Here is a 13,714-nt window from a genome sequence, read left to right on the forward strand (position 1 = left end):
TCGAAGTATTTCTCGGAAAATTTAGTTTATTACTTATATCCAGAACTGTCTTTGAAAAATTAATAAAGGTAATTTGTCGTATAGGTACTTGGGTAAGCAATGCAATTGATTTTTCGTCACAAAAAACTTTATAAGTTAGAATTGAAAATGAAGCGTGGAACTGCGAATCTGGCATTCTATGCTACAGATACTGAGGGAGAAGGGTGAGAAATAGAAAGCCTGATGCTGATTTGCGGAAGCAATATTTTCAGATCAGGTCCCATGACAGAGAAATGGGCCACTTCATGAATGATGCAATCTCGACCACATCTTATGGTTCTCGCAGTCATGCAGCCATGCCAATCTCACTGATTTAGCAAGCACCACGACGATAATATTTAACAGCTTGGAAAGGGAGTGGTAAACCATACAGAAAACTAGGTATCCTATATGATGAATATCATAACATTAATTGTGCCATTCAACATATAAAGCAAGTAAAATAGCCAAATGACATTATCTAGATCTAAATGAAAAAGAAATTATAAACTATCAAATTATATAAAGAAAAAAATAAATATTTTCATTATCTCATCGATTGTACTTTCTATTAGCTTGTAAATTATGTAAAACGTCTGTAAGTGTACCATATACATACACACACATAAATACACACATATATAAACTACAAGAATAGCAAAAAAAATCCTTAGGTGATATAAGCTTCTCTATGTTTCGTAAATTATGTCATTATATATCAAAATGCAATGATTAAACACTCAAACCTTTTCATTTTACAAAATATCTACAGTAATAACAATAAAGCAGAGTGTCTTAGAATTGCTTCAGCAGCTCTAAAATTCTTCCCAGTCGTCCGTTCACGACTTGGTTTAATCTAAGGCAATCCAGTTGCGATTTCACAGAATGTTATTTCATATGAAATACAATTCCTTGGGAAGCCTCGAGTTTCAATTCTCCGTAGGAGAGACGGCCATTGAAAGAAGGCGGAAAAATGAAATTAGATGGGGTTCTTCTATAAAGTGTACATTATTATTATTATTATTATTATTATTATTATTATTATTATTATTATTATTTATTATTATTATTATTATTATTATTATTACAGGATTCATTGAAAATAATAGCTATTTCAGCCTCGTTTATTTAGCATGGTATTTGTCAAATTGAATATATACATGAATCCCCAACTGGGCGTTTTAATAGCCAATTTGAGTACAGAAGAAAAGTCAGTAATAATAAGAGAATAGAGAAACTTCCATACGAAATAAACGCGGTTGAAATCGCCATTATTTTCAATAAAACCTGCATTAATCAAGTTCTTCTTCCTCAGCATATAATAATAATAAAATTAATAACAATAATAATAATAATAATAATAATAATAATAATAATAATATCATTATCGTAATTAGGAAGCAGACCCTCTCTCAAGCATACTTATTAAAAGTAGTGGCTACTTCAGCAGTGTTACACTTGTAGAGATTCTTCTCTATTTTCCGAATAGCGTCTTTTTCCGTGCTACTTAGACAGGATAGTAGAGCGCCTATAGAGGTCATGATCAAATACAGAGTCAAAATTGTCGTATATATTTGAATTTTACAGATAAACTATGATACCATAGACATCAAAATCATTAACGATATCTCTGCCCGCCTGTCTCTGTCTGTCTGTCTGTCTCTCTTTCTTGAAGCAAGTGAGCTTTCGTCTGTAGCTGCCAGACATCCTCGGTCTGGGAAGCTGAGGGTAGACTGATCATGGAGTGGTGTACGTCCTCCTTTATATTTGGGGTTGACAGCAGGGGGTCTGCCCGTTGCTGATCTACTATTGGCTGGTGCGGTAGGTCTTCGTTTTCATTGGAGGCTTGAACAATGACACCACCGAGCACGACAACTCCACAGAAGACAATGCCCCCGAACGAGATACCCTGCAGCCAAAGATAATCAAATTAACTGTGACGTCCCGCAGCGCAGCGAAACGCTCATCAACGTAACGGCGCCGCTAAGGAGGTCTGGGCGGCTGCAGGATCTACAGCATCGCAACCATGAACGAGGGCTAGTGGCTTGAGACCCGGTCCAAGCCACAAATGAAAACGAAGAACAGCCGCCACCAGCCAATAGTAGATCAGCATGGGCAGACTCTCTGCTGTCAACCCCAAATATAAAGGAGGACGGACACCACTCCAAAATCAGTCCACCCTCAGCTTTCCAGCCCGAGGATGTCTGGCAGCTCCAGACGAAAGTTCGCTTGCTTCAAGAGAGAGAGAGAGAGAACGAGAGAGAGAGAGAGAGGAGAGAGAGAGAGATCGTTAATGACTTTGATGACTATGGTATCCATAGTTTATCTGTAAAATTCGTATATATACACCAATTTTTACTGTATTGAACATGACCTCTATAGGCGCTCTACTAGCCTGTCTAAGTAGCACGGAAAAAGCCGCTATTCGGAAAATAGAGAAGAATCTCTACAGTGTAACGCTGCTGAAGTGCCATTACTTTTAATAAAGTATTATTATTATTATTATTATTTTTTTTTTTTTTTTTTTTTTTTTTTTGTTGTTGTTGCTCTATCACAGTCCTCCAATTCGACTGGGTGGTATTTATAGTGGGGTGGGGTTCCGGGTTTGCATCCTGCCTCCTTAGGAGTCCCATCACTTTTCTTACTATGTGTGCCGTTTCTAGGATCACACTCTTCTGCATGAGACCTGGAGCTACTTCAGCCTCTAGTTTTTCTAGATTCCTTTTCAGGGATCTTGGATCGTGCCTAGTGCTCCTATGATTATGGGTATGATTTCCACTGGCATATCCCATATCCTTCTTATTTCTATTTTCAGATCTTGATACTTATCCATTTTTTCCCTCTCTTTCTCTTCAACTCTGGTGTCCCATGGTATTGCGACATCAATGAGTGATACTTTCTTCTTGACTTTGTCAATCAACGTCACGTCTGGTCTATTTGCACGTATCACCTTATCCGTTCTGATACCATAGTCCAGAGGATCTTTGCCTGATCGTTTTCTATCACTCCCTCAGGTTGGTGCTCGTACCACTTATTACTGCAAGGTAGCTGATGTTTCTTGCACACGCCCCACACCAGTGGAGGGCTTTTGCCACTGAATCATGCCTCTTTTTGTACTGGTTCTGTGCAAGTGCCGGGCACTCACTTGCTATGTGGTTTATGGTTTCATTTTTCGTATTGCACTTCCTACATATGGGAGAGATGTTATTTCCGTCTATCGTACTTTGAACATATCTGGTTATTAGGGCCTGATCTTGGTGCCGTGTTATCATTCCTTCAGTTCCTTCTTTAGCTCTCCCCTCTGTAGCCATTGCAATTGTCATCGCTGGCTAGTTCTTAAGTCTGTCTCATGTATTGTCCGTGCATTGGTTTGTTGTGCCAGTCCTCTGTTCTTTCTGCCTTTTCTCCTGTCTCTGTATATTTCTGGGTCTTCGTCTACTTTTATTAGTCCTTCTTTCCCATGCACTCTTTAGCCACTCGTCTTCACTGGTTTTCAGATATTGCCCCAGTGCTCTGTTTTCAATGTTGACTCAGTCCTCTATACTTAGTAGTCTCTCCCTCCTTCCTTTCGTGTTATGTATAGTCTGTCCGTATTTGCTCTTGGGTGTAGTGCTTTGTGTATTGTCATTTGTTTCCTGGTTTTCTGATCTATGCTGCGGAGTTCTGCCTTCGTCCATTCACTATTTGTGCTGTATCTGATTACTGGTACTGCCCATGTGTTTATTGCTTTTATCATATTTCCGGCGTTGAGTTTTGACTTGAGTATCGCCTTGAGTCTCTGCATATATTCTTTCCTGATCGTGTCCTTCATCTCTTGGTGTTTTATATCTCCTCCTTCCATTATTCCCAGGTATTGTATCCTGTCTCATCTATGTGTTTGATGTTGCTCCCATCTGGTAGCTTTATCCTTCAGTTCTCGTTACTTGCCTTTTTGCCTTTTTGTATGTTGACTAAGGCGCATTTCTCTATTCCAAACTCCATTCTGATGTCCCCAGATACAATCCTTACGTCTGGATTAGGGTATCTATTTCCTTGATGCTCTTACCATACAGCTTGATGTCGTCCATGAACATCAGATGGTTGATTTGTTGCCTCTTTTCTTGAGTTGGTACCCGGCATCCATCTTCTGTAGTACTTTTGTCATGGGAATCATGGCTACTACGAAGAGTAGTGGGGACAGTGAGTCGCCCTGGAAGATCCCTCTCCTGATATTAATCCTCTGCTAGTCTTATTCCAGAGCTTGTAAAGTATTGTATTCCAGTTGCGCATTGTATTTTTGAGGAAGCTGATGGTATTTTCCTCTGCCCATATATTTTCAGGCATTCTATTAGCCATGTGTGTATCATGTCGAAGGCTTTCTTATAGTCTATCCATGCCATGCTTAGGTTGGTTTTCCTTCCTACTGTTCTTCATTACCATTTTGTCTATCAGGAGCTGGTCTTTTGTGCCCCTACACTTCCTTCTGCAGCCTTTCTGTTGGTAGGGGTGGGATGGTGTTTGTCTCCTCTAGGTAGTTGTATAGCCTTTCATCTGATGATACCTGTTAGTAACTTCCACATTATTGGTAGGCAGGTGATAGGCCTGTAGTTACTGGCTATATTTCCCTTACTCTTGTCTTTTTGTACTAAGGATGTTCTTCCTATGTTCATCCATTTGGGTGCTTGGTGATTTGAGATACAATGCTGGAGTTGTTCTGCTATTCATGGGTGTAGGGCCTTGAATTTGTTTTGAGCCAGTATCCATGGACTTCATCGGGACCTGGGGTTTTCCAGTTTGGCATTTTCTTTAGTTGGTGTCTGACTGTGTCTGTCGTGATGTCTGTGAATCTTTGTTTTATTCTCCCTGTTTCTTCTTCCTTGACTTCCTGGAGCCATGTTGCATGTTTGTTGTGTGATACCGGATTGCTCCATATGTTTTCCAGAGTCTCTTACTTGGTTCGGCTTCAGGAATTTCTGGGTGGTTGTCGTCCCCTCTTAGTGGCTGTATAGTCTTTTTTCTGGTTGGTTCCGAATATTTGTTTTTCTGTTGGTATCCCTTATTCCTGTTCATGTACCGTTGGATCTTGTGTGCTTTGGCCTTAAGCCTCTGTTTTACATCTTCTATTGTGTTGTTTAGTCCCCTCTCTTGTACTTTGTATTTCTCGTTGAGTTCCTCCCTTGTTTTCTTGCTTCTTAGCCTTTTTTCTGCCATCTCTTTCAGTTTACTCAAGTCAGATCTCATCACCATGATTTGCTTTTCCAGGCGCCTTTTCCAAGGAGGTAGCTGTTTTGGTTTCTGTTGGGTTGGTTGTGACGGTGGTGTTGGTGTTCGAATCCCCATCAGTTCTGCTACTAATCTTGCTCCTGCATATGTCAAGTTATTTGTTTCTGTGATACTGGTGGTGTGTATTAGGCCCATTATTTCATTGACCTCACTTGTTTTCTCCCTTAATTTCTTGGTGTTGTAGGCTTTCATGGAGGGGATCTTTGTTCTCTCTGTATCTGGCTCCATCCATTTGTCTAATCTTTTCTACCCATTCCGTCCTCTCTGTTACTTCGTCGTGTTTCTTCGTGTGTCGTTGTTTGATACTTCATCTCCCTGTCGTCTTCTGTGGCATTGTCTCTCAGTTCGTCTTCGTGTAATTCGTTGTCGTGTGAACATTTCCCTTTCCAGTTCTTCTCTTTCTGTTGGGGAGAGCCAGTTCTTTTTCTTTATGTTCCTTACTTGGTCTGCCAGCCTCTGCTCTGTTTGGGGGGTGTTATTCCTCTCATTCCGGATGTTGATCAATCTTCTTCTATATCCTCTCTCCGTCGGTTGCTTCTGATGTAGCATCTTCATATTGTCCTTATTTTCTTCTCTTGTCCATTTCTTCCTTTTTGCCCTGTAGCTCCAATCTCAGCCTGTTGATTACTTTCGTTGTGGTGATCAGTTGCTGGATGACGACCTCCAAGTACCTGACCGTCTTCCCCTTCAATTGGGTTGAATACCTGGTTGCCGGACGAAGCTCCTCTGTTGCCAGAGGTTCCATTTACGTCGTTGTCGTTTATTCCTTCATTTCTTTCCATCATTGCTGAGTTTTGCTATTTAACCCATAGCTGGACCCTACCCCATCAGGGATAGGTACTCATTTACAGCTGAGTAGACTGAGGAAATTATGGTAAAGATCCTTTCCCAAGGAATCATTATTATTATTATTATTATTATTATTATTATTATTATTATTATTATTATTATTATTATTATTATTATTATTTACTGAGTAATAAATGAAGAAATAAAAGTAATAAAAGAGTTGATGACACAACCAACAGGAATCACGAAGCTCCGAAACGTCAGCATAGATGGTATCCCCCAACACATATCTGGGAGATAGCTTCGCCTTAATTAGAACTCCGAGCTCAATATTATTGACGCAACCATTAGACTTCAATTGCGTGCCCGACTGTAGAACATACCACTGGCACATGATTCCCGTCTCTAGAATGCTGCAAGAGATCGTCGCACTCTGATGCAACGTTGAAAGCAAATTGAAACTAAAGAAATTGACTTTGCAACCGAGGAATAGTATAGAATTGGATAATGAGGAAAATATAATTATAAGACTTATGAATTCATTAGAATGTATATGTATATGTGTATAGTATATGTATATGCATATGTATATGAAAGGGGTATACCAACTCGCATTATGACGTGACCGTATACCGAGGGATGATTTTAATTATCACATTTCAATTGATAATGGCTTCACGGTGTTGCCATGACTTCCTCACCTCGGCAAGAGGCCAACTCGGCTCCGGCTTAGGGGTCAGGGAGTAAAGGGCTATTTTAGATACACCCACTAAAAAATTATTGGGCCTCAATGACCATGCACTTAATCTTCACCAAATTTGATATTTGATATTCAAGTTATATTCCCTTTGAAGTGAATGTTCGGATGTACGTTACATTCTTTATACTTTGAGTCATGAAATTGCAATCCTTTTCATGACAACCTTCGAAATAAGAAATTTGGTAAACCAACAAATAAGCAAACAGGGTTTAATATTATGTTTGATATTTATGTTTTCAAGACAATATTTAGAAGATTAGCGGTATGCTCGTTTGTAGAAAATTAAAATACGAAAAGCGATTAAGGACAAATATAAATCTTGATGATTCTTTATTCCAGAAAAATCTGATTAAAAACTTTACAACTCAATCAGAAGACCTAAATTCTCAGGATCGCTTATAGCGGGTCTCAGCTGGGCAATAATTCAGTTAGGCCCATATCTCATCCGCATCTTTCGCTATTTCTCTGCCCTTTAGCAGCAACGTAATAGCATACTATTCCTGCTTTCGTAACCTTAATAACAGCAGGAACTGCAATTTACCTCAGCAATCATGTCCGGGCTGTTGGTTACCCTCACAGACTTCCACAGTTTAAGGGGCATCTAGTTACATCAGAATGTTTGTTGATAAAAATATGTTTGAGGAGGTCGAAGAGAGACAAGCTATAGTTAGGGGAAAATAGATTAGATGTCTCCTCTATTTGGTGACGAACATAAGAATAAGAATAAGGCCGCTTATCTCATCCATCTGCAAATGTAATTTTAGATCATCTAAATTGTCCCTGTTTCTTGAGATATTCCCCATCGATGAACCATTATATATTTGGTTTTACTGAGAATTATTCTTACTTGAAGTAAGTAGCTACAAAAATCATATCAGGAGACCCAGTAGAAGAAAGGTTCCAACTTTTATATATTACTGCTCTAAGGACATTTTTATTAGTTGTTTTGTACTTAATAAATTATCCCTTAGCAAAATTTTTCTTTTATCCTTTTGAATATATGTTGAGTAGGGGGACGGGGACATTTGAATCTTGAAGGAAAAACGAACTGAAAAAAAAGTGAAGAAAAGAATTTTCCCTTTCTATTGTGACTTAGAGATATAGCCACAACAGGGTGGTAGACAGTAACATTAGACTTTAAGAATTGACAAGAATTGGTTTAAGAACATTTTGGCAGAGAAAACGAAAATTTCCTTTAGTAAAAAAAAAGTTCTCCCTTCGAAGTTCAATGTCTATATGATTCTTAGAAGATGTAAAAGGAACCAAACCAAGAAGAAATCGAGGTCAAAGCAGAGCAGGGGGCATCTGCCCCAAGTAGTGACACTTAAACCTCGCCAGCATTGAATCAAGAGTCACGAGCCCCGGATTTCGGCTGCAAGAGCCATAATGGCGCATGGAGAGCCGTCTCAATTGAGTGGGGCAGCAGTTGAGAGGAAGGCGAAGTTACGGTTCTTATTTAATGTTTTCAACAAACATCACAACAGTGATTGAAAACCTAAAACTGGCAGGTTTTCTGATACATTTTGAATTTAGACATTTGTGAATCACTGAAGTCCTTTACTTTTAAGGAAAATCCCGGTGGGATAAAAAGCAAAATCAAATTTCTAATACCTAAACTATAAAACGGAACTCTGTCAAAGAAAGATTTCGCCAACCTGGTCAATTGGCTTCTTCACACAAAATAAACAAAAATAATTTTTGATACATTTGAGATAAATTTTCGGGAGAAAGAAACAAAGACTAAACAGTTTTCTTTATTGTAGAATCCCTCACTAATCTATTTGCAGTTTATAAGATCGGTGCAGCTCAGTGGCAGTTAGAGCTGCCTCTCATCCTTTTACTGCACAAGCATCAGAAGACATAAAACTTCCTCTAGAACCAGCAAACAATCGCGAAGAGAAAAAATTTTGGACACCTGGCAATCAGCAAGACAAACGGCAATTATTCCAGACACCATTACGTTGGAACATTCTCAGAGAATTGCCAAGATTAACGAGTGTCTCTGCGGTCAGATAGAAGGAAAATTCTTTTTAATATCCTCAAAATTTAAATATTGCTTATCAAGGCTGAAGACGCCAACTGACAAGCTGGCGAAAGTTTCCTATGACAAAGGAAGAGTATATATATATATATATATATATATATATATATATATATATATATATATATATATATATATATATATATATATATATATATGCCCTGATGAAATCAATATTTGTAAAGGTATTGTGTATGGCGCTATGTGTAAACCTTCTCCCCCTAATGTACCCGTGAGATTTCTCCAGGCTTTTAAGAAAATTAAAGAAGACGAAACAGTTACAGTGACAAAAGCAGATAAATCTAATGCAGTGGTAATAATGAATAAAAGTGACTATATAAGTAAAATAATGCCATTGCTAAATGATACTGATACTTATACGAAACTGAGATCTGACCCTACACAGACAGTGAACTCCCATTTTAATAAACAAATTAAATCTATTTTGAAGGGCTTGGACCATTTAATTAAACAGTTTACACCGCAATGCGCATCCCTACCTTATATGTATGGTTTAGTCAAGACACATAAAATCAATAACCCTATCAGACCATATCTACATGGCTTGTAAAAATTCTTACTCCTTTGGTAGGAAACATTTCTAACACGAATGTTAAAAACAATGTTGATTTTATAAACAAATTGAATAGTTAAATTTGAATTCTGATTTTAATATGGTTAGTTTTGATGCTGTCTCTTCATTTACAAAAGTGCCTGTAGATAACTTACTTGAATATTTGGAGGAGGAATTAGAACGTCATGACATTCCCTTAAGTGTGGTAAACCTCATTAGTCTCATAAGGTTATGTGTCAAAGACAGTAAATTTTGTTTTAATGGAGAATTTTTTGTACAAATGTTTGGCATGGCTATGGCTAATCCCTTATCTCCTGTCCTCAGCAATATTTACATGGAATTTTTTGAGACAAAAACTCTTACCAAGAATTTTGCCCCAAAAAGTTATTTGGTTTAGATATGTGGATGATATCTTCTGTATTTGGCCAGTTCACGAAAATATCCAGGAATTCCTTAATAATCTCAATAATTTAGTCCCATCTATAAAACTTTACTGTAGAGGAAGAAAGAAATTGTAATTTGAATTTTCTTGATGTAACTGTCCATAGAAATGATAGAAATTTCACCTTTTCAGTCTTTCGAAAATCAACTATCATTGCCTCTTTTGTTCATTACTACTCCAATCACCATCAAAATGTTAAATTCTCTGTTTTTTTCTGGGATGTTTCTAAGGGCTTTACGTGTCTGTAGCCCGCAGTTTATTGACGCTGAAATTAAACTATTTATGATATTGCAATGAAAACTTAAATAACCCAAGGACTTTGTAGATGTGGCATGGAAAAGAGCTAGAAAAACATTTTATGCAACTAATGACAAACTTGAATTTAGTAAGCATAACATTCTAAAATTACCCTATGATGGAAAGTTTTTAGATATTCCTAGAATCTTAAAGCTTTTTAACATAAATGTTGTTTTAGGTAATATTAATGTCAAGAGTTTAGTAATAAAAAATGCTCCTAAAGATCTCCCAGGCTGTATATATGAAATTCCTTGCAAAAAGTGTGATAAAGTCTATTACGGACAAACCGGTAAATCTCTTTCACAACGTCTCAAACAACATCAATATTCTGTGAGAACTGGGCAAATATCGAATGCATTATTCGTGCATATGAGAGATTTAGACCATCCTATTAACTTGTCAAGCAAGAGCCTTAATCGCATGTAATGACACAGTTAAAAGGAATGTCATTGAATCTTGTTTCATCAAGTCAAATAATAAAAATGTTCTAAATTTAAGTCTTGGTTTATTTTAACTTGATGCTTCATAATGAAAAAAGTTGTAGATAATATAAGCAACAAAAATTAATATATTCAGTTTTTACATGTTTTGGACTGTAAAGAAGCTTTGTAATTTCGGTTAGGGTCAAATCTGTTTAGGTTTGTGACCGTGTGATATCCGATAATCCTGGATTATCTCTTTTAATTTTTACCCTTTGACATTAACCATCTGGTATCTTGATCTTGTGTTGTACCTGAGACCTTTCTCTCCAATTGTTCTTCATTAACTCCTTGACAATGTCTGAGCAAAGACGAAAGCGCTTGGATTTCTGACTATCATTTTCCTGTGGAATTCGCTTATATATATATATATATATATATATATATATATATATATATATATATATATATATATATATATATATACACACACTTTTATGAATGTGAATTTTCCTCGCCCATTCGGAGATATCAGGTCATTAAAATGAAAGTCTCCGGTTATATACAGCAGAGAAAAAATACGTACATTAATGATGATTAACACTATATTCACACACAAACACACTAACACATACACACACGCACACACACACACACACACACATCTCACTGCCATAGGCCCCTCATACACAGAAACAAGATCACGCACACACGAACACACATTCTCTCTCACACACGCATGCTCTGAGATGAAGGTCGTTGGTCCCAATCTCTGACATGACTTGTGGGCCGAGAAACATCTCGCCACCTTAATTAAGGGTAATTAGCTTGGGGATCCTCGCAAGACTCGTATCACAGGAGTTTCGTGCTCTCTCTCTCTCTCTCTCTCTCTCTCTCTCTTTGTGTGTGTGTGTGCCGCCAGTCTATTGAAGCCATCGTTTCGCGTCAGCAAATGTTTTTTTTTTTTTTTTTTTTTTTTTTTTTTTTTTTTTTTTTTTTTCCAGGAACCTCGAATTCCCATTTGGTTCCTTTTATATCTATTAGTAACCATACGTAATTGTACATATACTTGAGAGCTCAAGAATCAGTTCGATTGCTGATGGGAAAAAGTTCATATGGAATGGAAATTTTCTAACATGTAATTTTAGTTCCTCAGATGCTATGGCCGGAGAAGTCCCCTCCCCCCTACCCTCCCAGGAGGACAAATCGTTTGACGCTTTAGAGCTTTCCACCGTTCGTTGATAGGTTTAAAATTCCCCCTATCGTCACTTGCAATATGAGCATTTAGTTGCAGTTTTTCAAGATGTTTAAATAACAAATATCATTAAGCAGTAACTGTAGGATGTTATTTAACAGTTAATTGATAATAATCATCAAAATGTCCGTGCAGGTATAAAAACTATAATTAGTTTTTGATAATTCGATGTGAAGATGCAGAGACTACGAGTCAATAACACATTTTCTCGGCGGTTCAATTGCTCATAGTCTATTGTCTTGAAACTCTTCGTCCATAATTGCAACAGAAAATGCTGTCAGTAATTGTTTTGGAGACTCTCATGTCTGAATGCACGCTTCAAATAAAAGGAATCCATTAGACAGAGAGAGAAAGAGAGGGAGAGAGAGAGAGAGAGAGAGAGAGAGAGAGAGAGAGAGAGAGCTTGAAGAGGTGAAGATTGTAGTAGCCTGCACAAAGTTCTTTCAATGTTGAGTAACAGTTTGATTGGAAGAAGCAAATCACTAATTAGGAGAGAGAGAGAGAGAGAGAGAGAGAGAGAGAGAGAGAGAGAGAGAGAGAGAGAGTATTGTGAAGATATTTTTTCGTTACTGTATGACATCTGTATCCTAAAGTTCTTCTCTTTACTTAAAACGTGTCACCTTCAAGAGTCCTGTTAAGATCACCGATATTTTTGTACATCAAAAGCTCAACTCAGTCATTTTTAGGCTTGTAAGATATTTTACTTAAATAGGGAGAGCGAATCAAGAGCAATGATCCCAGGCTGTGTCAATCCAACAATCTTATTTACGCTGACAGTAGGAGTTGAACGAAATTAAATTCAATCTGTAACCATTAAGAATTCATTTTCTATGTAGTGATTGACTGATTTTGTTTTGATATATAAATATACAACAAGCTGAATATACGTTGGCTATGGTAGATAAGTGTGCTTAAAAGTAAGTCAATAAAATCAAATACCTAGTAAATCTGTAACAAAACGAGCGTATCGTTTGCTTGTCAGTACTTCGTGTTCAATCAGTCAACACCATGGAAGGTTTGCAAGTTTACAGACGTGGATGTGAATTCATGATCATAATAAAGATTGAGGTAAAATACGACTATTGACGTTCCATTCTTCGTTTATGTTTAATACGACTATTTAATGCAAGCTCGTCCTTTTTGTTCTTGTATAGGTACATTATTGACATAAAGCTTATGTTTATAATTTGTATAAAGAAAGTTTTTGTTTTTTTACAGAAAAGAATGCCCAATATGTTACTGAAAAGTTAATTATCAGCCCATCATGAAATGCTCTTAAGCATTGGTACATCACCACCCACAGGTGGACTGATAAGTTGAACCCAACTTTATTTATAGGATTGTCGAGTGTTTTTAGAGCGAACTTCTTTTTTTTTTTTTTCAAACGCTTCAAGGCACCATATCTGGACCTAAAAAAGAATTTGTCTTTGTTCAAAAGTTTCATTGCCCCATATATGGACCTAAAAAGGAACTCTCTCTCTCTCTATATATATACATATATATATATATATTATATATATATATATATATATATATATATATATATATATATATATATATATATATATATATATATATATATATATATATACATATATACTGTATGTATAGTATATATATATATATATATATATATATATATATATATATATATATATATATATATATATATATATATATATATATATATATACAAACGCTTCAAGGTACCATATCTGGACCTAAAAAGGAACTTTTTTTTTAATGTATACAAACGCTTCAAGGCACAATATCTGGACCTAAAAAGGGAAATTTTTAATATATATACAAATGTTTCAAGGCTTTGGAACTTAAAAGGAAATTTTTTTAATACTAACG

This window comes from Macrobrachium nipponense, chromosome 34, assembly GCF_015104395.2.
Source record: "Macrobrachium nipponense isolate FS-2020 chromosome 34, ASM1510439v2, whole genome shotgun sequence".
In the NCBI taxonomy this organism is placed as follows: domain Eukaryota; kingdom Metazoa; phylum Arthropoda; class Malacostraca; order Decapoda; family Palaemonidae; genus Macrobrachium; species Macrobrachium nipponense.